The sequence below is a fragment of the Hyla sarda genome, unplaced genomic scaffold, assembly GCF_029499605.1.
Source record: "Hyla sarda isolate aHylSar1 unplaced genomic scaffold, aHylSar1.hap1 scaffold_597, whole genome shotgun sequence".
NCBI lineage: Eukaryota > Metazoa > Chordata > Amphibia > Anura > Hylidae > Hyla > Hyla sarda.
This window is the reverse complement of record NW_026610611.1, coordinates 144,688-168,473: the sequence shown is the minus strand read 5'-3', so window position 1 is coordinate 168,473 and position 23,786 is coordinate 144,688. Positions and strand designations below refer to the sequence as shown.

The window sequence follows — 23,786 nt, the reverse complement described above, 5'->3', positions numbered from 1 at the left end:
ACAACCTATGGCGGTGATGGTTCTGCTCAGGCAGAGCAGTGCTGATGCTCCTCATAAAGCTGTCGCTGCTGTGAAGGTTCTAGGTGACATCACAAATCCCTATGGTTACATACACAACAAAGCTGGGTTGTTGTTGTTTACACTCTGCAAGGCCTGTGGAAGTGAGTGACATCATAGCACTGTAGTTCTGAGGGTTCTAGATGGATGCAACAATCTCCTGTTGCTTCTATGAAGGCCATAATAGACGACATCACCAAACAGCTCCATAGTCACATACACAGCAAAGGAGAGATGTTGTTTACACCTAGTGATGTCAGTGGTATTGAGTGACATCACAGCACAGTGCTAAGGCTCCTGGGCCTGGACACAGCAGCGGCTGCAATATCTCAACGGAGAATACGTTTATATATATGTGTGTGTGTGCGCGTATATATATATATATAATATATATATATATATATATATATATATATATTTCTCCGCCGAAATCACTTTTAAACCCATTTCCACCTTTTTTTCCCTTCTCTTCCTCTTACTTTTTTTTCACGTTTTTTTACGTTTTTCTCCTTTTCGCCTCTTTTCTGGGCGTATTATTCTTCTTTTTCTTCTTTTTTTTCGTCTAATGCATACCCCATCAGTGCAGCAATGCTTATTCAATACCGCCAGCAGATGGAGACACTGGGGGATAATTTTCTAAGGATTTATACTGATTTTTCCTGTCTGAATTTGTCGCACAGAAAGTTGCAGGCCAAATATGTGTGACATTTCTGCGACTTTAGCTTCTAGAGCATTTTTACAACATTATACATAGGTGCTGAATACATAAAAAGCGACTGTTCAGCGACAGACAAGTCGCATCGGCTGAAAGTAGGCCAGAATGTCAGTCCATGTTGGAGCAGGTTTAGATACAGTCTAAAGTATAGATCTCAAAGTCTGTGCACAGAATTTAGCAAGGGCCTCGCACCTTCTGATGCATCAGGTAGGTGCACAATAGCATAGCCTAACCCTCTGTACTTTGGTCTATATTGATGCGGGACATAGACAGCCAGCTGATGACCAATCCATTAGTGCAATGGATGGCTGGAAGCATTTGTCTTTGCCTTTGCAATACCACAGAAGCAATGCATGGTCAATGTACAGCAATGACACACCTGTGTGAACAGCCAGGAGACCCCCCCCCCCCCCCCATGTTATGTTACATAGTTACATAGTTAGTACGGTCGAAAAAAGACATATGTCCATCAAGTTCAACCAGGGAATTAAGGGGTAGGGTGTGGCGCGATATTGGGCGAAGGGGATGAGATTTTATATTTCTTCATAAGCATTAATCTTATTTTGTCAATAAGGAACATTCAGCACCCACCCGCTATCAAGGCAGCTGCCTATCATGTCATGCCCTACCTGCACAGGTGTGCTGGCTACTCAAATGATCCAATTAAGGAGGCCATTTAGTCAGCAGCAGCAGAAGTCCTGTGCCTGGACGCTCCAACAGCGGCCAGACACAAGCAGAAGCAGAAGCAGCAGAAGCAGCAGCAGCACCACCTTTTGTTTTTGGCTGCAGCAGCAGCAAGGCCCACAGGGCTGGCTAGCTGGCTAGCCAGCAAGCAGGTAGCAATGAAAGTAGGAATCTTTCTTTTTAACCCTGTAAGGGGGTGGTGCACTGTACCCGAAGATACTGCCATATCGGGTCAATGCATAGGGCGACGGAAGCAAGCTTCGAAATCGGCCCCCGTTCTCAAAAATCCATTTAAATATATGGTCCCCAGATAGGGGACGTATCAGATATTAAACTGATAAGAACAGATACTACACTTGATCTTAGCCAAAAAGGCCGAGAAGCGATAACCGTGAAAGGGGCGGGCCCAACAAGGTGCCCTTCATGGGCACTATCACTGCTTGCTGTCAGGGAGGCTGCCAGACAATTTTCCATGCACACTCTGGGCTGGGGGGCAGTCAACCACCAGTACACACAGCAGAACCTAAACCCATACCATTATTGCTAAGCAGCAAGACAGGGGCCCATTGCACTCCCACGGGGCCTTTTTAAATGCAATCCATAACCCGGATTTGCCAGGAACCCTTCTTACTCCTCCTACTTGCATGTGACACTGGGCTTAGGATCTGCATAGGAAACACACACACAAGCACACACCTACCTTTGTTGCCTGCAGATGCCTCCTTGGCTGTCCCCAAACGGTATCAAACCAACACCCACGGGAAGCTGTAAGCATAGAGGACATGCCTGCACCCCATTGGACTTACCTGTGTGGGTTAAATCCGGAAATCCGGGTTATTTGACAACCTATGGCGGTGATGGTTCTGCTCAGGCAGAGCAGTGCTGATGCTCCTCATAAAGCTGTCGCTGCTGTGAAGGTTCTAGGTGACATCACAAATCCCTATGGTTACATACACAACAAAGCTGGGTTGTTGTTGTTTACACTCTGCAAGGCCTGTGGAAGTGAGTGACATCATAGCACTGTAGTTCTGAGGGTTCTAGATGGATGCAACAATCTCCTGTTGCTTCTATGAAGGCCATAATAGACGACATCACCAAACAGCTCCATAGTCACATACACAGCAAAGGAGAGATGTTGTTTACACCTAGTGATGTCAGTGGTATTGAGTGACATCACAGCACAGTGCTAAGGCTCCTGGGCCTGGACACAGCAGCGGCTGCAATATCTCAACGGAGAATACGTTTATATATATGTGTGTGTGTGCGCGTATATATATATATATATATATATATATATATATATATATATATATTTCTCCGCCGAAATCACTTTTAAACCCATTTCCACCTTTTTTTCCCTTCTCTTCCTCTTACTTTTTTTTCACGTTTTTTTACGTTTTTCTCCTTTTCGCCTCTTTTCTGGGCGTATTATTCTTCTTTTTCTTCTTTTTTTTCGTCTAATGCATACCCCATCAGTGCAGCAATGCTTATTCAATACCGCCAGCAGATGGAGACACTGGGGGATAATTTTCTAAGGATTTATACTGATTTTTCCTGTCTGAATTTGTCGCACAGAAAGTTGCAGGCCAAATATGTGTGACATTTCTGCGACTTTAGCTTCTAGAGCATTTTTACAACATTATACATAGGTGCTGAATACATAAAAAGCGACTGTTCAGCGACAGACAAGTCGCATCGGCTGAAAGTAGGCCAGAATGTCAGTCCATGTTGGAGCAGGTTTAGATACAGTCTAAAGTATAGATCTCAAAGTCTGTGCACAGAATTTAGCAAGGGCCTCGCACCTTCTGATGCATCAGGTAGGTGCACAATAGCATAGCCTAACCCTCTGTACTTTGGTCTATATTGATGCGGGACATAGACAGCCAGCTGATGACCAATCCATTAGTGCAATGGATGGCTGGAAGCATTTGTCTTTGCCTTTGCAATACCACAGAAGCAATGCATGGTCAATGTACAGCAATGACACACCTGTGTGAACAGCCAGGAGACCCCCCCCATGTTATGTTACATAGTTACATAGTTAGTACGGTCGAAAAAAGACATATGTCCATCAAGTTCAACCAGGGAATTAAGGGGTAGGGGTGTGGCGCGATATTGGGGAAGGGATGAGATTTTATATTTCTTCATAAGCATTAATCTTATTTTGTCAATTAGGAACATTCAGCACCCACCCGCTATCAAGGCAGCTGCCTATCATGTCATGCCCTACCTGCACAGGTGTGCTGGCTACTCAAATGATCCAATTAAGGAGGCCATTTAGTCAGCAGCAGCAGAAGTCCTGTGCCTGGACGCTCCAACAGCGGCCAGACACAAGCAGAAGCAGCAGAAGCAGCAGCAGCAGCACCACCTTTTGTTTTTTGGCTGCAGCAGCAAGGCCCACAGGGCTGGCTAGCTGGCTAGCCAGCAAGCAGGTAGCAATGAAAGTAGGAATCTTTCTTTTTAACCCTGTAAGGGGGTGGTGCACTGTACCCGAAGATACTGCCATATCGGGTCAATGCATAGGGCGACGGAAGCAAGCTTCGAAATCGGCCCCCGTTCTCAAAAATCCATTTAATATATGGTCCCCAGATAGGGGACGTATCAGATATTAAACTGATAAGAACAGATACTACACTTGATCTTAGCCAAAAGGCCGAGAAGCGATAACCGTGAAAGGGGCGGGCCCAACAAGGTCCCCTTCATGGGCACTATCACTGCTTGCTGTCAGGGAGGCTGCCAGACAATTTTCCATGCACACTCTGGGCTGGGGGGCAGTCAACCACCAGTACACACAGCAGAACCTAAACCCATACCATTATTGCTAAGCAGCAAGACAGGGGCCCATTGCACTCCCACGGGGCCTTTTTAAATGCAATCCATAACCCGGATTTGCCAGGAACCCTTCTTACTCCTCCTACTTGCATGTGACACTGGGCTTAGGATCTGCATAGGAAACACACACACAAGCACACACCTACCTTTGTTGCCTGCAGATGCCTCCTTGGCTGTCCCCAAACGGTATCAAACCAACACCCACGGGAAGCTGTAAGCATAGAGGACATGCCTGCACCCCATTGGACTTACCTGTGTGGGTTAAATCCGGGTTATTTGACAACCTATGGCGGTGATGGTTCTGCTCAGGCAGAGCAGTGCTGATGCTCCTCATAAAGCTGTCGCTGCTGTGAAGGTTCTAGGTGACATCACAAATCCCTATGGTTACATACACAACAAAGCTGGGTTGTTGTTGTTTACACTCTGCAAGGCCTGTGGAAGTGAGTGACATCATAGCACTGTAGTTCTGAGGGTTCTAGATGGATGCAACAATCTCCTGTTGCTTCTATGAAGGCCATAATAGACGACATCACCAAACAGCTCCATAGTCACATACACAGCAAAGGAGAGATGTTGTTTACACCTAGTGATGTCAGTGGTATTGAGTGACATCACAGCACAGTGCTAAGGCTCCTGGGCCTGGACACAGCAGCGGCTGCAATATCTCAACGGAGAATACGTTTATATATATGTGTGTGTGTGCGCGTATATATATATATATATATATATATATATATATATTTCTCCGCCGAAATCACTTTTAAACCCATTTCCACCTTTTTTTCCCTTCTCTTCCTCTTACTTTTTTTTCACGTTTTTTTACGTTTTTCTCCTTTTCGCCTCTTTTCTGGGCGTATTATTCTTCTTTTTCTTCTTTTTTTTCGTCTAATGCATACCCCATCAGTGCAGCAATGCTTATTCAATACCGCCAGCAGATGGAGACACTGGGGGATAATTTTCTAAGGATTTATACTGATTTTTCCTGTCTGAATTTGTCGCACAGAAAGTTGCAGGCCAAATATGTGTGACATTTCTGCGACTTTAGCTTCTAGAGCATTTTTACAACATTATACATAGGTGCTGAATACATAAAAAGCGACTGTTCAGCGACAGACAAGTCGCATCGGCTGAAAGTAGGCCAGAATGTCAGTCCATGTTGGAGCAGGTTTAGATACAGTCTAAAGTATAGATCTCAAAGTCTGTGCACAGAATTTAGCAAGGGCCTCGCACCTTCTGATGCATCAGGTAGGTGCACAATAGCATAGCCTAACCCTCTGTACTTTGGTCTATATTGATGCGGGACATAGACAGCCAGCTGATGACCAATCCATTAGTGCAATGGATGGCTGGAAGCATTTGTCTTTGCCTTTGCAATACCACAGAAGCAATGCATGGTCAATGTACAGCAATGACACACCTGTGTGAACAGCCAGGAGACCCCCCCCCCCCCCCCCCATGTTATGTTACATAGTTACATAGTTAGTACGGTCGAAAAAAGACATATGTCCATCAAGTTCAACCAGGGAATTAAGGGGTAGGGGTGTGGCGCGATATTGGGGAAGGGATGAGATTTTATATTTCTTCATAAGCATTAATCTTATTTTGTCAATTAGGAACATTCAGCACCCACCAGCTATCAAGGCAGCTGCCTATCATGTCATGCCCTACCTGCACAGGTGTGCTGGCTACTCAAATGATCCAATTAAGGAGGCCATTTAGTCAGCAGCAGCAGAAGTCCTGTGCCTGGACGCTCCAACAGCGGCCAGACACAAGCAGAAGCAGAAGCAGCAGAAGCAGCAGCAGCACCACCTTTTGTTTTTTGGCTGCAGCAGCAGCAAGGCCCACAGGGCTGGCTAGCTGGCTAGCCAGCAAGCAGGTAGCAATGAAAGTAGGAATCTTTCTTTTTAACCCTGTAAGGGGGTGGTGCACTGTACCCGAAGATACTGCCATATCGGGTCAATGCATAGGGCGACGGAAGCAAGCTTCGAAATCGGCCCCCGTTCTCAAAAATCCATTTAATATATGGTCCCCAGATAGGGGACGTATCAGATATTAAACTGATAAGAACAGATACTACACTTGATCTTAGCCAAAAGGCCGAGAAGCGATAACCGTGAAAGGGGCGGGCCCAACAAGGTGCCCTTCATGGGCACTATCACTGCTTGCTGTCAGGGAGGCTGCCAGACAATTTTCCATGCACACTCTGGGCTGGGGGGCAGTCAACCACCAGTACACACAGCAGAACCTAAACCCATACCATTATTGCTAAGCAGCAAGACAGGGGCCCATTGCACTCCCACGGGGCCTTTTTAAATGCAATCCATAACCCGGATTTGCCAGGAACCCTTCTTACTCCTCCTACTTGCATGTGACACTGGGCTTAGGATCTGCATAGGAAACACACACACAAGCACACACCTACCTTTGTTGCCTGCAGATGCCTCCTTGGCTGTCCCCAAACGGTATCAAACCAACACCCACGGGAAGCTGTAAGCATAGAGGACATGCCTGCACCCCATTGGACTTACCTGTGTGGGTTAAATCCGGGTTATTTGACAACCTATGGCGGTGATGGTTCTGCTCAGGCAGAGCAGTGCTGATGCTCCTCATAAAGCTGTCGCTGCTGTGAAGGTTCTAGGTGACATCACAAATCCCTATGGTTACATACACAACAAAGCTGGGTTGTTGTTGTTTACACTCTGCAAGGCCTGTGGAAGTGAGTGACATCATAGCACTGTAGTTCTGAGGGTTCTAGATGGATGCAACAATCTCCTGTTGCTTCTATGAAGGCCATAATAGACGACATCACCAAACAGCTCCATAGTCACATACACAGCAAAGGAGAGATGTTGTTTACACCTAGTGATGTCAGTGGTATTGAGTGACATCACAGCACAGTGCTAAGGCTCCTGGGCCTGGACACAGCAGCGGCTGCAATATCTCAACGGAGAATACGTTTATATATATGTGTGTGTGTGCGCGTATATATATATATATATATATATATATATATATATATATATATATATATATATATATTCTCCGCCGAAATCACTTTTAAACCCATTTCCACCTTTTTTTCCCTTCTCTTCCTCTTACTTTTTTTTCACGTTTTTTTACGTTTTTCTCCTTTTCGCCTCTTTTCTGGGCGTATTATTCTTCTTTTTCTTCTTTTTTTTCGTCTAATGCATACCCCATCAGTGCAGCAATGCTTATTCAATACCGCCAGCAGATGGAGACACTGGGGGATAATTTTCTAAGGATTTATACTGATTTTTCCTGTCTGAATTTGTCGCACAGAAAGTTGCAGGCCAAATATGTGTGACATTTCTGCGACTTTAGCTTCTAGAGCATTTTTACAACATTATACATAGGGCTGAATACATAAAAAGCGACTGTTCAGCGACAGACAAGTCGCATCGGCTGAAAGTAGGCCAGAATGTCAGTCCATGTTGGAGCAGGTTTAGATACAGTCTAAAGTATAGATCTCAAAGTCTGTGCACAGAATTTAGCAAGGGCCTCGCACCTTCTGATGCATCAGGTAGGTGCACAATAGCATAGCCTAACCCTCTGTACTTTGGTCTATATTGATGCGGGACATAGACAGCCAGCTGATGACCAATCCATTAGTGCAATGGATGGCTGGAAGCATTTGTCTTTGCCTTTGCAATACCACAGAAGCAATGCATGGTCAATGTACAGCAATGACACACCTGTGTGAACAGCCAGGAGACCCCCCCCCCCCCCATGTTATGTTACATAGTTACATAGTTAGTACGGTCGAAAAAAGACATATGTCCATCAAGTTCAACCAGGGAATTAAGGGGTAGGGGTGTGGCGCGATATTGGGGAAGGGATGAGATTTTATATTTCTTCATAAGCATTAATCTTATTTTGTCAATTAGGAACATTCAGCACCCACCCGCTATCAAGGCAGCTGCCTATCATGTCATGCCCTACCTGCACAGGTGTGCTGGCTACTCAAATGATCCAATTAAGGAGGCCATTTAGTCAGCAGCAGCAGAAGTCCTGTGCCTGGACGCTCCAACAGCGGCCAGACACAAGCAGAAGCAGAAGCAGCAGAAGCAGCAGCAGCACCACCTTTTGTTTTTTGGCTGCAGCAGCAGCAAGGCCCACAGGGCTGGCTAGCTGGCTAGCCAGCAAGCAGGTAGCAATGAAAGTAGGAATCTTTCTTTTTAACCCTGTAAGGGGGTGGTGCACTGTACCCGAAGATACTGCCATATCGGGTCAATGCATAGGGCGACGGAAGCAAGCTTCGAAATCGGCCCCCGTTCTCAAAAATCCATTTAATATATGGTCCCCAGATAGGGGACGTATCAGATATTAAACTGATAAGAACAGATACTACACTTGATCTTAGCCAAAAGGCCGAGAAGCGATAACCGTGAAAGGGGCGGGCCCAACAAGGTGCCCTTCATGGGCACTATCACTGCTTGCTGTCAGGGAGGCTGCCAGACAATTTTCCATGCACACTCTGGGCTGGGGGGCAGTCAACCACCAGTACACACAGCAGAACCTAAACCCATACCATTATTGCTAAGCAGCAAGACAGGGGCCCATTGCACTCCCACGGGGCCTTTTTAAATGCAATCCATAACCCGGATTTGCCAGGAACCCTTCTTACTCCTCCTACTTGCATGTGACACTGGGCTTAGGATCTGCATAGGAAACACACACACAAGCACACACCTACCTTTGTTGCCTGCAGATGCCTCCTTGGCTGTCCCCAAACGGTATCAAACCAACACCCACGGGAAGCTGTAAGCATAGAGGACATGCCTGCACCCCATTGGACTTACCTGTGTGGGTTAAATCCGGGTTATTTGACAACCTATGGCGGTGATGGTTCTGCTCAGGCAGAGCAGTGCTGATGCTCCTCATAAAGCTGTCGCTGCTGTGAAGGTTCTAGGTGACATCACAAATCCCTATGGTTACATACACAACAAAGCTGGGTTGTTGTTGTTTACACTCTGCAAGGCCTGTGGAAGTGAGTGACATCATAGCACTGTAGTTCTGAGGGTTCTAGATGGATGCAACAATCTCCTGTTGCTTCTATGAAGGCCATAATAGACGACATCACCAAACAGCTCCATAGTCACATACACAGCAAAGGAGAGATGTTGTTTACACCTAGTGATGTCAGTGGTATTGAGTGACATCACAGCACAGTGCTAAGGCTCCTGGGCCTGGACACAGCAGCGGCTGCAATATCTCAACGGAGAATACGTTTATATATATGTGTGTGTGTGCGCGTATATATATATATATATATATATATATATATATATATATATATATTTCTCCGCCGAAATCACTTTTAAACCCATTTCCACCTTTTTTTCCCTTCTCTTCCTCTTACTTTTTTTTCACGTTTTTTTACGTTTTTCTCCTTTTCGCCTCTTTTCTGGGCGTATTATTCTTCTTTTTCTTCTTTTTTTTCGTCTAATGCATACCCCATCAGTGCAGCAATGCTTATTCAATACCGCCAGCAGATGGAGACACTGGGGGATAATTTTCTAAGGATTTATACTGATTTTTCCTGTCTGAATTTGTCGCACAGAAAGTTGCAGGCCAAATATGTGTGACATTTCTGCGACTTTAGCTTCTAGAGCATTTTTACAACATTATACATAGGTGCTGAATACATAAAAAGCGACTGTTCAGCGACAGACAAGTCGCATCGGCTGAAAGTAGGCCAGAATGTCAGTCCATGTTGGAGCAGGTTTAGATACAGTCTAAAGTATAGATCTCAAAGTCTGTGCACAGAATTTAGCAAGGGCCTCGCACCTTCTGATGCATCAGGTAGGTGCACAATAGCATAGCCTAACCCTCTGTACTTTGGTCTATATTGATGCGGGACATAGACAGCCAGCTGATGACCAATCCATTAGTGCAATGGATGGCTGGAAGCATTTGTCTTTGCCTTTGCAATACCACAGAAGCAATGCATGGTCAATGTACAGCAATGACACACCTGTGTGAACAGCCAGGAGACCCCCCCCCATGTTATGTTACATAGTTACATAGTTAGTACGGTCGAAAAAAGACATATGTCCATCAAGTTCAACCAGGGAATTAAGGGGTAGGGGTGTGGCGCGATATTGGGGAAGGGATGAGATTTTATATTTCTTCATAAGCATTAATCTTATTTTGTCAATTAGGAACATTCAGCACCCACCCGCTATCAAGGCAGCTGCCTATCATGTCATGCCCTACCTGCACAGGTGTGCTGGCTACTCAAATGATCCAATTAAGGAGGCCATTTAGTCAGCAGCAGCAGAAGTCCTGTGCCTGGACGCTCCAACAGCGGCCAGACACAAGCAGAAGCAGAAGCAGCAGAAGCAGCAGCAGCACCACCTTTTGTTTTTTGGCTGCAGCAGCAGCAAGGCCCACAGGGCTGGCTAGCTGGCTAGCCAGCAAGCAGGTAGCAATGAAAGTAGGAATCTTTCTTTTTAACCCTGTAAGGGGGTGGTGCACTGTACACGAAGATACTGCCATATCGGGTCAATGCATAGGGCGACGGAAGCAAGCTTCGAAATCGGCCCCCGTTCTCAAAAATCCATTTAATATATGGTCCCCAGATAGGGGACGTATCAGATATTAAACTGATAAGAACAGATACTACACTTGATCTTAGCCAAAAGGCCGAGAAGCGATAACCGTGAAAGGGGCGGGCCCAACAAGGTGCCCTTCATGGGCACTATCACTGCTTGCTGTCAGGGAGGCTGCCAGACAATTTTCCATGCACACTCTGGGCTGGGGGGCAGTCAACCACCAGTACACACAGCAGAACCTAAACCCATACCATTATTGCTAAGCAGCAAGACAGGGGCCCATTGCACTCCCACGGGGCCTTTTTAAATGCAATCCATAACCCGGATTTGCCAGGAACCCTTCTTACTCCTCCTACTTGCATGTGACACTGGGCTTAGGATCTGCATAGGAAACACACACACAAGCACACACCTACCTTTGTTGCCTGCAGATGCCTCCTTGGCTGTCCCCAAACGGTATCAAACCAACACCCACGGGAAGCTGTAAGCATAGAGGACATGCCTGCACCCCATTGGACTTACCTGTGTGGGTTAAATCCGGGTTATTTGACAACCTATGGCGGTGATGGTTCTGCTCAGGCAGAGCAGTGCTGATGCTCCTCATAAAGCTGTCGCTGCTGTGAAGGTTCTAGGTGACATCACAAATCCCTATGGTTACATACACAACAAAGCTGGGTTGTTGTTGTTTACACTCTGCAAGGCCTGTGGAAGTGAGTGACATCATAGCACTGTAGTTCTGAGGGTTCTAGATGGATGCAACAATCTCCTGTTGCTTCTATGAAGGCCATAATAGACGACATCACCAAACAGCTCCATAGTCACATACACAGCAAAGGAGAGATGTTGTTTACACCTAGTGATGTCAGTGGTATTGAGTGACATCACAGCACAGTGCTAAGGCTCCTGGGCCTGGACACAGCAGCGGCTGCAATATCTCAACGGAGAATACGTTTATATATATGTGTGTGTGTGCGCGTATATATATATATATATATATATATATATATATATATATATATATATTTCTCCGCCGAAATCACTTTTAAACCCATTTCCACCTTTTTTTCCCTTCTCTTCCTCTTACTTTTTTTTCACGTTTTTTTACGTTTTTCTCCTTTTCGCCTCTTTTCTGGGCGTATTATTCTTCTTTTTCTTCTTTTTTTTCGTCTAATGCATACCCCATCAGTGCAGCAATGCTTATTCAATACCGCCAGCAGATGGAGACACTGGGGGATAATTTTCTAAGGATTTATACTGATTTTTCCTGTCTGAATTTGTCGCACAGAAAGTTGCAGGCCAAATATGTGTGACATTTCTGCGACTTTAGCTTCTAGAGCATTTTTACAACATTATACATAGGTGCTGAATACATAAAAAGCGACTGTTCAGCGACAGACAAGTCGCATCGGCTGAAAGTAGGCCAGAATGTCAGTCCATGTTGGAGCAGGTTTAGATACAGTCTAAAGTATAGATCTCAAAGTCTGTGCACAGAATTTAGCAAGGGCCTCGCACCTTCTGATGCATCAGGTAGGTGCACAATAGCATAGCCTAACCCTCTGTACTTTGGTCTATATTGATGCGGGACATAGACAGCCAGCTGATGACCAATCCATTAGTGCAATGGATGGCTGGAAGCATTTGTCTTTGCCTTTGCAATACCACAGAAGCAATGCATGGTCAATGTACAGCAATGACACACCTGTGTGAACAGCCAGGAGACCCCCCCCCCCCATGTTATGTTACATAGTTACATAGTTAGTACGGTCGAAAAAAGACATATGTCCATCAAGTTCAACCAGGGAATTAAGGGGTAGGGGTGTGGCGCGATATTGGGGAAGGGATGAGATTTTATATTTCTTCATAAGCATTAATCTTATTTTGTCAATTAGGAACATTCAGCACCCACCCGCTATCAAGGCAGCTGCCTATCATGTCATGCCCTACCTGCACAGGTGTGCTGGCTACTCAAATGATCCAATTAAGGAGGCCATTTAGTCAGCAGCAGCAGAAGTCCTGTGCCTGGACGCTCCAACAGCGGCCAGACACAAGCAGAAGCAGCAGAAGCAGCAGCAGCACCACCTTTTGTTTTTTGGCTGCAGCAGCAGCAAGGCCCACAGGGCTGGCTAGCTGGCTAGCCAGCAAGCAGGTAGCAATGAAAGTAGGAATCTTTCTTTTTAACCCTGTAAGGGGGTGGTGCACTGTACCCGAAGATACTGCCATATCGGGTCAATGCATAGGGCGACGGAAGCAAGCTTCGAAATCGGCCCCCGTTCTCAAAAATCCATTTAATATATGGTCCCCAGATAGGGGACGTATCAGATATTAAACTGATAAGAACAGATACTACACTTGATCTTAGCCAAAAGGCCGAGAAGCGATAACCGTGAAAGGGGCGGGCCCAACAAGGTGCCCTTCATGGGCACTATCACTGCTTGCTGTCAGGGAGGCTGCCAGACAATTTTCCATGCACACTCTGGGCTGGGGGGCAGTCAACCACCAGTACACACAGCAGAACCTAAACCCATACCATTATTGCTAAGCAGCAAGACAGGGGCCCATTGCACTCCCACGGGGCCTTTTTAAATGCAATCCATAACCCGGATTTGCCAGGAACCCTTCTTACTCCTCCTACTTGCATGTGACACTGGGCTTAGGATCTGCATAGGAAACACACACACAAGCACACACCTACCTTTGTTGCCTGCAGATGCCTCCTTGGCTGTCCCCAAACGGTATCAAACCAACACCCACGGGAAGCTGTAAGCATAGAGGACATGCCTGCACCCCATTGGACTTACCTGTGTGGGTTAAATCCGGGTTATTTGACAACCTATGGCGGTGATGGTTCTGCTCAGGCAGAGCAGTGCTGATGCTCCTCATAAAGCTGTCGCTGCTGTGAAGGTTCTAGGTGACATCACAAATCCCTATGGTTACATACACAACAAAGCTGGGTTGTTGTTGTTTACACTCTGCAAGGCCTGTGGAAGTGAGTGACATCATAGCACTGTAGTTCTGAGGGTTCTAGATGGATGCAACAATCTCCTGTTGCTTCTATGAGGGCCATAATAGACGACATCACCAAACAGCTCCATAGTCACATACACAGCAAAGGAGAGATGTTGTTTACACCTAGTGATGTCAGTGGTATTGAGTGACATCACAGCACAGTGCTAAGGCTCCTGGGCCTGGACACAGCAGCGGCTGCAATATCTCAACGGAGAATACGTTTATATATATGTGTGTGTGTGCGCGTATATATATATATATATATATATATATATATATATATATATATTCTCCGCCGAAATCACTTTTAAACCCATTTCCACCTTTTTTTCCCTTCTCTTCCTCTTACTTTTTTTTCACGTTTTTTTACGTTTTTCTCCTTTTCGCCTCTTTTCTGGGCGTATTATTCTTCTTTTTCTTCTTTTTTTTCGTCTAATGCATACCCCATCAGTGCAGCAATGCTTATTCAATACCGCCAGCAGATGGAGACACTGGGGGATAATTTTCTAAGGATTTATACTGATTTTTCCTGTCTGAATTTGTCGCACAGAAAGTTGCAGGCCAAATATGTGTGACATTTCTGCGACTTTAGCTTCTAGAGCATTTTTACAACATTATACATAGGTGCTGAATACATAAAAAGCGACTGTTCAGCGACAGACAAGTCGCATCGGCTGAAAGTAGGCCAGAATGTCAGTCCATGTTGGAGCAGGTTTAGATACAGTCTAAAGTATAGATCTCAAAGTCTGTGCACAGAATTTAGCAAGGGCCTCGCACCTTCTGATGCATCAGGTAGGTGCACAATAGCATAGCCTAACCCTCTGTACTTTGGTCTATATTGATGCGGGACATAGACAGCCAGCTGATGACCAATCCATTAGTGCAATGGATGGCTGGAAGCATTTGTCTTTGCCTTTGCAATACCACAGAAGCAATGCATGGTCAATGTACAGCAATGACACACCTGTGTGAACAGCCAGGAGACCCCCCCCCCCCCCCCCCCATGTTATGTTACATAGTTACATAGTTAGTACGGTCGAAAAAAGACATATGTCCATCAAGTTCAACCAGGGAATTAAGGGGTAGGGGTGTGGCGCGATATTGGGGAAGGGATGAGATTTTATATTTCTTCATAAGCATTAATCTTATTTTGTCAATTAGGAACATTCAGCACCCACCCGCTATCAAGGCAGCTGCCTATCATGTCATGCCCTACCTGCACAGGTGTGCTGGCTACTCAAATGATCCAATTAAGGAGGCCATTTAGTCAGCAGCAGCAGAAGTCCTGTGCCTGGACGCTCCAACAGCGGCCAGACACAAGCAGAAGCAGAAGCAGCAGAAGCAGCAGCAGCACCACCTTTTGTTTTTTGGCTGCAGCAGCAGCAAGGCCCACAGGGCTGGCTAGCTGGCTAGCCAGCAAGCAGGTAGCAATGAAAGTAGGAATCTTTCTTTTTAACCCTGTAAGGGGGTGGTGCACTGTACCCGAAGATACTGCCATATCGGGTCAATGCATAGGGCGACGGAAGCAAGCTTCGAAATCGGCCCCCGTTCTCAAAAATCCATTTAATATATGGTCCCCAGATAGGGGACGTATCAGATATTAAACTGATAAGAACAGATACTACACTTGATCTTAGCCAAAAGGCTGAGAAGCGATAACCGTGAAAGGGGCGGGCCCAACAAGGTGCCCTTCATGGGCACTATCACTGCTTGCTGTCAGGGAGGCTGCCAGACAATTTTCCATGCACACTCTGGGCTGGGGGGCAGTCAACCACCAGTACACACAGCAGAACCTAAACCCATACCATTATTGCTAAGCAGCAAGACAGGGGCCCATTGCACTCCCACGGGGCCTTTTTAAATGCAATCCATAACCCGGATTTGCCAGGAACCCTTCTTACTCCTCCTACTTGCATGTGACACTGGGCTTAGGATCTGCATAGGAAACACACACACAAGCACACACCTACCTTTGTTGCCTGCAGATGCCTCCTTGGCTGTCCCCAAACGGTATCAAACCAACACCCACGGGAAGCTGTAAGCATAGAGGACATGCCTGCACCCCATTGGACTTACCTGTGTGGGTTAAATCCGGGTTATTTGACAACCTATGGCGGTGATGGTTCTGCTCAGGCAGAGCAGTGCTGATGCTCCTCATAAAGCTGTCGCTGCTGTGAAGGTTCTAGGTGACATCACAAATCCCTATGGTTACATACACAACAAAGCTGGGTTGTTGTTGTTTACACTCTGCAAGGCCTGTGGAAGTGAGTGACATCATAGCACTGTAGTTCTGAGGGTTCTAGATGGATGCAACAATCTCCTGTTGCTTCTATGAAGGCCATAATAGACGACATCACCAAACAGCTCCATAGTCACATACACAGCAAAGGAGAGATGTTGTTTACACCTAGTGATGTCAGTGGTATTGAGTGACATCACAGCACAGTGCTAAGGCTCCTGGGCCTGGACACAGCAGCGGCTGCAATATCTCAACGGAGAATACGTTTATATATATGTGTGTGTGTGCGCGTATATATATATATATATATATATATATATATATATATATATATATATTTCTCCGCCGAAATCACTTTTAAACCCATTTCCACCTTTTTTTCCCTTCTCTTCCTCTTACTTTTTTTTCACGTTTTTTTACGTTTTTCTCCTTTTCGCCTCTTTTCTGGGCGTATTATTCTTCTTTTTCTTCTTTTTTTTCGTCTAATGCATACCCCATCAGTGCAGCAATGCTTATTCAATACCGCCAGCAGATGGAGACACTGGGGGATAATTTTCTAAGGATTTATACTGATTTTTCCTGTCTGAATTTGTCGCACAGAAAGTTGCAGGCCAAATATGTGTGACATTTCTGCGACTTTAGCTTCTATTCTAGAGCATTTTTACAACATTATACATAGGTGCTGAATACATAAAAAGCGACTGTTCAGCGACAGACAAGTCGCATCGGCTGAAAGTAGGCCAGAATGTCAGTCCATGTTGGAGCAGGTTTAGATACAGTCTAAAGTATAGATCTCAAAGTCTGTGCACAGAATTTAGCAAGGGCCTCGCACCTTCTGATGCATCAGGTAGGTGCACAATAGCATAGCCTAACCCTCTGTACTTTGGTCTATATTGATGCGGGACATAGACAGCCAGCTGATGACCAATCCATTAGTGCAATGGATGGCTGGAAGCATTTGTCTTTGCCTTTGCAATACCACAGAAGCAATGCATGGTCAATGTACAGCAATGACACACCTGTGTGAACAGCCAGGAGACCCCCCCCCCCCCCCCCCCCATGTTATGTTACATAGTTACATAGTTAGTACGGTCGAAAAAAGACATATGTCCATCAAGTTCAACCAGGGAATTAAGGGGTAGGGGTGTGGCGCGATATTGGGGAAGGGATGAGATTTTATATTTCTTCATAAGCATTAATCTTATTTTGTCAATTAGGAACATTCAGCACCCACCCGCTATCAAGGCAGCTGCCTATCATGTCATGCCCTACCTGCACAGGTGTGCTGGCTACTCAAATGATCCAATTAAGGAGGCCATTTAGTCAGCAGCAGCAGAAGTCCTGTGCCTGGACGCTCCAACAGCGGCCAGACACAAGCAGAAGCAGAAGCAGCAGAAGCAGCAGCAGCACCACCTTTTGTTTTTTGGCTGCAGCAGCAGCAAGGCCCACAGGGCTGGCTAGCTGGCTAGCCAGCAAGCAGGTAGCAATGAAAGTAGGAATCTTTCTTTTTAACCCTGTAAGGGGGTGGTGCACTGTACCCGAAGATACTGCCATATCGGGTCAATGCATAGGGCGACGGAAGCAAGCTTCGAAATCGGCCCCCGTTCTCAAAAATCCATTTAATATATGGTCCCCAGATAGGGGACGTATCAGATATTAAACTGATAAGAACAGATTTTTTTTTTTTTTGATTGAAAGAGCTTTATTTTCCGTTCAGTCATTACAAGTCGTACAATAAATTACAGTCACACAAAGCATGATAGTACAATACACAGCAAAGGTTCCCTAAGCTATACATCGCACACCATGCTACTCTAACATTCAGCTCAATCCTGCAATAGAAAGGCACAAGAGATCAAACAAAAACCAAATAATACAATCTGTGATCGGGGTAGGGGTGTGGGCGACTATGTGGGGGTAGGGAGGGGGCGGATCACAGGGCCAAACTGTTGGGCTGTATCTTCAGGGAGACATGGGAGAAGGAGAGGGGTCTTCACTCCTCTTCTTCCTCATCAACGGCCGAGCTGTCCAAGATGGAATAGTCTCTAAGCAGGTTCTTGATGAACCTGCGGCAGTCCCGGACGGACATGTTTTCCCTGTTGATCACGAGGCGGTTCCTGGCAAGCCACACTGCGTCCTTAAAACAGTTCATAAGGCGCCAGGCCTCCTGGATGGCCTCCACGTCGTGGGTCCCAGGGAACAGGCCGTAAAGCACCGAATGGTACGATAGGCAGCTCCTGGGCACTGAGTCTCTGAGTTCCTGTTCTAGGGCGTCCAACAGACCCTGTGCAAAGGGGCACTGCCAAAACACGTGGAAAGATGTTTCCTCCACGTAGGGGCAACGGGGGCAGTACCGGGTCTTGCACAGGTTGCGGGCATGCATGAATGACCTGAGAGAGAGACCTCCCATGACGGCCATCCACGACAAGTCCTTGTGTCCATTGGTAAGCCGCTTTGAGGCCACATTGTTCCAAACTGTCTCTGCAGTGGCTGCGGGGAGTCCCGGAACCAGTTCGGTCGAGTCCTTAGCTCGGATGAGCTTGTGGATTGTCTTTGGCTTCCATAGGTCTGGTTTCAGTCCTTCCAGCTGGTGCTCCCTCACAAACCGGACAACATCCCCATAGAACCAGGGAGTGTTCCAGTTGTAAGGGATGGAGCTGTCCCACTTGTCCCAGCCCAGCTGTCTCCAGAGGGGCATGAGAAGCAAGCGAGACATGGACCTGCCCGCTGAGCCAGTCTTTTCTACAAGAGTCCGCTGCACCGTGACACATGCAAAGGAGGCCCTCAGCAGAGCGGGGATGTCGGGTATTCCCTTCCCACCCTTGCGGGGTTCCTTGTACATCACGGTCCTCTTGACTCTGTCCATTTTGCCCCAGACGAAGCCAAACACTGTCCGGGTGATGGCCTTGCAAACGGTGGTATGGGGAGGCCAGGCCTGTGCGGTATATTGGAGCACAGGCAAAACTTCACTCCGCAGGACAAGTGCCTTGCCTTCCATCGTGAGCTTTCTGGAGCTCCACAGTCCGATCTTTGAGTTTATCCTTCCTAGTCGGTCTTGCCAAGACTTAAGGGCCGCTCCTTCCTTCCCGAACCAGACTCCAAGAATTTGAATGAAGTCCGGCTTAACGGCAAAGGGGAAGGGGGCGGAAGAAGCCAGGTGCCATTCCCCGAAGAGCATGGCCTCCGACTTCCCGCAGTTGACTTTTGCCCCCGAAGCTCTGCCGAAGTCCTCGCAGGTCTGGACGAGTGCAGTCACCGAACGCTGGTCAGCGCAGAAGACGGTCACGTCGTCCATGTAGAGCGAGCACTTGACCTCGTGGCGATCTGGTCCTGGTGCGGTGATCCCTCTGATCTCTCCATTCTGCCGGATAGTCTCAGCGAAGAGCTCTATAACACAAACAAAAAGGAGAGGTGAAAGAGGGCAGCCTTGTCTAACCCCTGAAAGAATAGAAAAGGGGTCAGTCTTCCAGCCGTTCACCAACACCGTGCTGTAAATGTCAAAATACATAACGTTAACAAAAGAGCAAAACATCTTCCCCAGACCCAGCCTGCGCAAAACCCTGTCCATGAATGCGTGGGAGACACGGTCGAACGCCTTCTCCTGATCTAAGCTGACCAGGGCGGCGCGGCCCCCGCGGTCCTGGATGTAATGGACCGTGTCTCTCACAAGGGCAAGGCTGTCGGCAATCCTGCGGCCAGGAATGCTGCAGGTCTGGTCCGGATGGACGATCTGCCCCATGACAGGTTTCAGCCTGTTGGCCAGCACCTTGGCGAGGATCTTGTAGTCCACGTTCAGGAGAGAGATGGGACGCCAGTTTTTCAGGTCACATCTCTCCCCCTTCCGCTTATACAAGATCGTGATCATCCCTTCCCTCAACGACGGAGGCATTCTGCCCCCCACCACCATCTCCTCGTACACCTCCAACAGGTCCGGACAGATCAGGTCACCCAGCGCTACGTAGAGCTCGGCCGGGAGACCGTCACTGCCCGGGGTCCTGCCGGGCTTAAAGGATTTAGCGGCAGAGAGCAGCTCCCCCACCGTCAAGGGATCGTCCATAGCCGCCGCACCTGCGGGATCAACAACGTTAGTGACACCTGACAGGAACCTCTCGGCGGCTTCGGGGTCGGATGACTTGGGGGCGTAGAGGTTGCTGTAGAAGTCGTGGACGACCCCCATCACTTCCTCCTTGCCGCTCCTCATGTGTCCGGTCTCATCTCGTAGCTCAGTCAGGGGCGTGTGGCCGGCATGGAGCTTCCTGAAAAAGAAAGAGTTACATTTCTCACCCTTCTCCAGGTTCTCCACCTTGGAACGAAAGACGATTCGCTTGGATTCCTCCTCAAAGTGCCTTTTCAAGCTCTTTTTGGTCTCCTCCAGCTCCTCCCTGACGTCCCAGCCACACTGGAGCAGGTCCTGCAGGGACCGCAGCTCGCGCTGCAGTTTCCTCAAGTCCCACTTCTTCGCACACGCCTGTTGTCTGCCTTTTGCCTGAAAGAAACAACGGAATTCGACTTTAACATATTCCCACCAATCGCTGATGCACTTGAACAGACATTTGTCATTTCGCCATACAAGGTAAGCATCCCTAAGTTCCTCCATGACCTCCCTCTGCTCCAACAGGGCACAATTCAACTTCCAGGAGCCCGGGCCAGGTGGGAATCCATGGCCCAGAGTCCCCCGGAATCGAATGGCCCTGTGGTCAGAGAAGAAGCAGGGGACCATAGAGTACGACACCTTTCTGACTGCTCTCGAGGTGAAGATGAAGTCTATCCGAGAACGGAGCGAGCCATCGGGGCGGCTCCACGTATAGTTTACGGAGCCGTTCCCGATGGACCCGACAACGTCCTGCAAGGATGCCTCCGTCACCATCTCAATCAGCAGTTTAGACGTCACGTCCAGGTTGGCGGATGTGCCAGAACTGCGCCCGTCCACCTCAATGGGGCAGTTGAAGTCACCACCCAACACTACTGCCCTAGTGGTGGCGAGTTCAGCCCGCAGGGCCTGGAGAACCTCCAGTCGGACATCCCTCTCAGGGGAGGCATACACGTTGATGAGCCGCACGGGCTCACCCGCCCAGGAACCGTCTGCGACAAGAAGTCTGCCACAGACGAGCTCCCGGACGGAATCAAGTGCAAAGTTACCTCCCCTGATCAGGATGGCCACCCCCGCAGACCTATTGTCGCCCCCACCAGACCAGTAGGAAGGGCCGTGAGGCCACTGCCTGGCCAGATGGTTGTAAGACCTAGAAGCAGACAAAGCACATTCCTGCAACATGTAAACATCACACCTCTGGGAATCTAAGAACGTAAGAACAGTCTGAAATCTAAACCAAGCTCTAATACTCCTCACATTAATGCAGAAGATGTTGAGATCAGCCATGGGAATAAAAAGAGAGGTTAGTTCTGATACTAGTTACCAGTCTGGTCGGACGGGTCCTCTTCTCTCGCGCCTGTCGGCTCCTGTGGCTTCTCGTAGCGCCCTTCCAAGAACTCGTCGTAGACCGTGTTGGACGGAGTGTCCAGGATTTTCTTAACCTCTGGGTCCTGCAGCAGCTCCTCCATAGATTGAGCTTGGACTGGCTCTGCTTGGACCTGCTCCACTTGGGCCTGCTCCATCACCTCCTCTCCTTCTGAAGCCTCAAGGCTCTCGCAGACCTGCTCCATCTCCTCCTCCTCATCTGAAGCTTGAGGGGTCTCGCAGGTCTCGATTATCTTTCTTTTGTGGGACTCTTCTGATACGTTGTCCCTTCCTTTCCTCTTCCTCTGTATGGTACCTGGGGGAGGAAGCACAGGAAAGTCCTCCGAAGGGCGGGCACCAGCAGCTGGAGGGGGGTTAGGTGCTGCTGGGCCAGGAGAGAAAGGAGGCTGGGTGGGGCGGGGGGCAGGAGAGAGTGCCCGGGCAGGGGAGGACGGGGCAGGGGTGGGCCGGGCAGGGGAGGACGGGGCAGGGGTGGGCCGGGCAGGGGAGGACGGGGCAGGGGTGGGCCGGGGTGGGGTGCGGGGGGCAGGGGTGGGGCGGGATGGGGCAGGAGGGGCAGGGGTGGGACGGGATGGGGCAGGAGGGGCAGGGGTGGGACGGGATGGGGCAGGGGTGGGACGGGATGGGGCAGGGGTGGGGCGGGATGGGGCAGGAGATGGGGCGGGAGGGGCAGGGGATGGGGCGGGAGGGGCAGGGGAGGGGCGGGACGGGGCAGGGGTGGTGGCTTTCGCCTTCTTACCCTCCTTGGTCGGCTTGGCCATCCGTGGTGTTGGCTCCGGAGCTGGGGCTGGCTTCGGTGCTCTCGCTGCCACAGATGCCCATGTTCTCTCCCTCTGGGGGCAGTCCTTGTAGCTGTGGGCTGCCAGTCCGCAGAGGTTGCAGGTCTTGCTCTTGGGGCAGTCCTTGGTCGTGTGACCTGTCACACGGCAATACCTGCAGGCATCCTCCGTACAGTCCTTGCCCTCGTGGCCCATCTTGCCACATCTCCTGCAGGTCTGCGGCATGTCCGGGTAGAAGATAAGTCCTGTGGAGTTGCCCAAGGAAAATGTCGTTGGCAGGTGCTGTAGTCCGTCTGGAGAAGCAGGGTTCTTGTTGAGTCTGACGACCACAGACCACTTGCAGGTCCAGTATCCGAGTGAGTTCAGGATGCGGGTGGGCTCCCTCACCACGGTGCAGAAGCGCTTCAGGAAAGTCGAGATGTCCGTGCCTGGGGTGTGTGGGTTCCGCATTGAGACCGTCACCCGCCTCTCCTCTCTTTGAATAAGGCAGTTGCCCACAAAGCGAGAGAAAGGGGATTCGGGACTCGCCGCTTTCACCACCTCCCAGTATCTTCTACAGGTCCCAATGGTGGCAAAGGTGATGTAGAAGATTCCCGAAAAGAAGGTTGCTATTCCCAGGGTGTCAGCCGTGGGGAAGCCTTGATCCGCCAGCATCTTCTTGCAGAACACGTCGTGGGACATGTCCGGCACCCTTCCGTCCACAGGCTTGAGCTTCAAGGCAACAGTCTGCCTCATCCAGGGCTCCAGGGTTGGAGCTTCCAGGTTAGGAATTCTGCCGCCCTTCTGCCTTGCCGTGGTGGAGGTTGAAGCTTGCTGTGGTTGGGGCTGGACCTCCAGGCCTTGCCCTGCAGCCTCCTGGGTGGACTTGCTGGTTGAGGCCATGGCTTCTTCCAGCAGGCTCTTTTCCGCTTCCTTGCTTGCTTGTGGAGAGAGGCTTCGCAAAGTCTTCTTTCCCGGGTGGGAGGAGCTATGCAGATCCGGTCCCGGTGGGAGGAGCTATGCAAATCCTTCTCCAGAGGCAGCGAGTTTCTTCGAAAAGATTCTGCGCCGCCTTCCTCTTCGCCGCTGTTCCGAAATTCACCGCCGATTCCCTTCTTCCAGGTTCTTCGTAGGCTTCTTCCGGAGCTGCAGTCTTCAAGATCTTCTCCTTCTTCAGATGTTCCGAGGCAGGCAGGAGACGATCTTCAGGTGGTATGCTCTAGAGAAATGCGGTTCTAATAAGAACGAAAAGTACTGCAATCGTACTACGCAAAATCTCTACCACAATGCTTGGAGTTCTTCAGACCGTAGCGATCATGGTATCTCCCCTGCCAGGTAAGTAAGTATCTCCCCTGCCACTCCCACGGGGCCTTTTTAAATGCAATCCATAACCCGGATTTGCCAGGAACCCTTCTTACTCCTCCTACTTGCATGTGACACTGGG

The 23,786-nt window shown here is 48.6% G+C and overlaps 8 non-coding genes across 8 annotated transcripts; all 8 read right to left on the bottom strand.

Annotated features, from left to right (window-relative positions):
• Positions 1-1,650: 1,650 nt before the first annotated feature.
• LOC130340548 (U2 spliceosomal RNA) lies at positions 1,651-1,843 on the bottom strand. The gene has a single exon (XR_008880649.1). It is a non-coding gene; the product is annotated as a U2 spliceosomal RNA (small nuclear RNA).
• A 2,087-nt stretch (positions 1,844-3,930) lies between these two features.
• LOC130340522 (U2 spliceosomal RNA) lies at positions 3,931-4,121 on the bottom strand. Its single transcript, XR_008880626.1, has one exon. It is a non-coding gene; the product is annotated as a U2 spliceosomal RNA (small nuclear RNA).
• A 2,085-nt stretch (positions 4,122-6,206) lies between these two features.
• On the bottom strand, positions 6,207-6,397 carry LOC130340521 (U2 spliceosomal RNA). Its single transcript, XR_008880625.1, has one exon. It is a non-coding gene; the product is annotated as a U2 spliceosomal RNA (small nuclear RNA).
• Positions 6,398-8,498: 2,101 nt separating this feature from the next.
• On the bottom strand, positions 8,499-8,689 carry LOC130340520 (U2 spliceosomal RNA). Its single transcript, XR_008880624.1, has one exon. It is a non-coding gene; the product is annotated as a U2 spliceosomal RNA (small nuclear RNA).
• Positions 8,690-10,775: 2,086 nt separating this feature from the next.
• Positions 10,776-10,966, bottom strand: LOC130340547 (U2 spliceosomal RNA). Its single transcript, XR_008880648.1, has one exon. It is a non-coding gene; the product is annotated as a U2 spliceosomal RNA (small nuclear RNA).
• Positions 10,967-13,051: 2,085 nt separating this feature from the next.
• On the bottom strand, positions 13,052-13,242 carry LOC130340519 (U2 spliceosomal RNA). The gene has a single exon (XR_008880623.1). It is a non-coding gene; the product is annotated as a U2 spliceosomal RNA (small nuclear RNA).
• Positions 13,243-15,335: 2,093 nt separating this feature from the next.
• Positions 15,336-15,526, bottom strand: LOC130340543 (U2 spliceosomal RNA). Its single transcript, XR_008880645.1, has one exon. It is a non-coding gene; the product is annotated as a U2 spliceosomal RNA (small nuclear RNA).
• Positions 15,527-17,630: 2,104 nt separating this feature from the next.
• On the bottom strand, positions 17,631-17,812 carry LOC130340555 (U2 spliceosomal RNA). The gene has a single exon (XR_008880655.1). It is a non-coding gene; the product is annotated as a U2 spliceosomal RNA (small nuclear RNA).
• Between the last annotated feature and the right edge of the window lie 5,974 nt (positions 17,813-23,786).